A 2582-nucleotide genomic window follows, 5' to 3' on the forward strand; every position below is an offset into this window, starting at 1 on the left:
GTATGTTACTTTGAAGAAGCACTGTTTACCTACACCGAAACACCTCCTCATAACTCATTACCATATATATATTTGGTACCCCAGATTGAACTCAGGTGCACTTAAAAACTTAATCATACATCCAGCCCTTTTTTGTATTTTATTTGAAGACAATGTCTCACTTAGTTGCTTAGTGCCTCGCTAAATTGCTAAGATTGGCTTTGAACTCATGATCCTCCTGCCTTAGCCTCCGGAGCCAATGGGATTATAGGTATGTGCCACCACACCTGGCTTAATACCATCTTTAAGTGCTGTTATATATGTGTGTGTGTGAGGGTGTATGTGTGTGTGTATGTATATATATATACTAGAATGTGAATTGCTTAACTTTTAAGAGATCACAACCTTGGGATTGATTTTTCTAGTTGTAGGGGTAGTTATTAATTATGTCATTACCTTTATATGAGCATTGACATGTGTCTGTGAGAAAAGTTACTTGAGTTACAAGTGCAGTTAATGGGCCCAGGTTTAGGGCTTTTCTCTGTGTGAAGCATGTATACCTGCCCAAGGACCAAATTAACTGTGTTCCTTAGTAACACTATATGAAGTTTACTGTATTGCTTCTAATATTACTCTCTCTTTCTCAGTGGGGGTGGGTTGGGGTCGGGCTGCTATCCATTTTTCTACAGTGATAGAGAACTATGGAGGAAGTACCCTATGTTTTCCAAAATAAAACTTAGACTCTCTGACCTTAAAAGGGGAGAATGAGATGTGGCCCCCTCGGGCACTGATCTAGTGATTAATGGTGGAGTGTTGAAATTGATGCTTCTGCGAGAATAATAAGCAATACTGCCCTGGGTTGACACATGGCCTTGGATTAATGGAAAATTCAGTCACAACACCTCTTGGGTTAATCACATAAGGATTACTTATCTGAAGGATACAAAAGATATCCTGGTATAATCATGATATATGTCAGAGGCAGCTTGATCAGAAATCAGGAAGATAAAAACTTTTCAATCCCAGGAAAGTTTCACCAGTGGTCACTGGAGAGAATGAGCAAGGGTCTCATCATCCTTTTAGAAGTTCAACTGTCCCCTCCAATGCTCACTATATATATAAACTTTAAGCTGGAGCAGCGGTGCACATAGGCTAGTCTGATCATATGTTGAAGCCTCCTTTACTTAGGCCAGATGTACCTCATCAATCTTGGCATTATTCAGAAACAATGCAACCACTTATATAAGGTCCCCTGAGATTCATCACTTCTCTCTCTTGGGCAAACAAATCTGTTCCTGGTATATTCCTGAACGAGAAATATGAAACTAAAATCAGTTTCCTGGAGGTATCCTCCCTATAATCTCCTTTGTCTCAGTCATTGAAATTGTCCTACTGACTTCACAGAGAGCCAGCAAATTCCACTTGTCCTTTGCCTTTCCACCTCTACTTTAAATTCTCTAAAAATATACCAACTCCAAGTCTGTTTTGGTAAAAGGATGTTTAGAAATTTTGCATCTATATTATGAATGATATTGTTTTATGATATTCCTTTTTTATACTAATTTTGTCTGGTTTTAGTATTTGGGTAAAGCTGGCCTCATAGAATATATTGAAAAGTGTTCCTCTTCAATTTTCAGCAAGAGTTTATGTAAAATTGTTCTCATTTCCATTTTAGATGTTTGATAAAATTCACTAGTGACTCTAAATTTATTTGGTAGACACTTCTGATTTGTGGTAATAAAAGACAAACTTTCTCTAAATTGCTTCTTGAATTTGATCCTTAGGGCATATTTTTTCCTCAGAAATAGCACAGTATTTGGGGATGCAAGCTCTACACGTGTTTTTGTTTGTTGAGAGCAACTTTAGAGACATAAGTGTACTCAAACATGTCCTGAAGTATGCACATTTGGCTTTGCAAAGTTTCATTTCATACTCCTACTTCTTGTGATAATGATTTATTGTCTGTTTTCTGCATTTGAATATGTGTTGTAGATATATGCATGTACAACTATGGCATATGGATCTCGCTATACAGTATGATTATAATGCACCCATTATGAAAGACCAAAGGTTGTATCTGTTTTGTTCACATATAACTTGAGCTTAAAACTTGAGCCAGTAGAAGGCACCCTCTAAATGGTTATAGAAAGAGGGAGAAAGTTGGGGAAGAAGGAAAGCACTCTCATCAGAGCAGCCAAGCCAAGGGCCAAGGCTGTGATGTGCGGGTACTGTTTGCTGTCAGGTCTTAGCACTTCTGGCTTAATAGTTTCAAAGTACTCCTGCTGTTTTCCAACAGGTGTATTGGTTTCATTGATTTTTGTTCTTTCCTGATGTTTTTCCCTTTGGTTCAGTTACATAAATATTGTGCCTCATTGCTCGTTAACTCTTGAAGTAATTAAACACTATCAATTTCCTTAGCAAAGACACTGAGCTTACCTGATGTCGTTCTAAGAACGTACTAGTTTCCTAATATGTGGAAGATTGTATGGAATTTCTTTATAAAGCAAGTCATGTATAACAGTTTGTGTTCTCTGCCTATGGTTGTGGGAACTTTATGGTTGTGTCTCCTGGAAAGGTGATCAAAACTGCCTGCTTTGTTTCAG

This window comes from Ictidomys tridecemlineatus, unplaced genomic scaffold, assembly GCF_052094955.1.
Source record: "Ictidomys tridecemlineatus isolate mIctTri1 unplaced genomic scaffold, mIctTri1.hap1 Scaffold_89, whole genome shotgun sequence".
In the NCBI taxonomy this organism is placed as follows: domain Eukaryota; kingdom Metazoa; phylum Chordata; class Mammalia; order Rodentia; family Sciuridae; genus Ictidomys; species Ictidomys tridecemlineatus.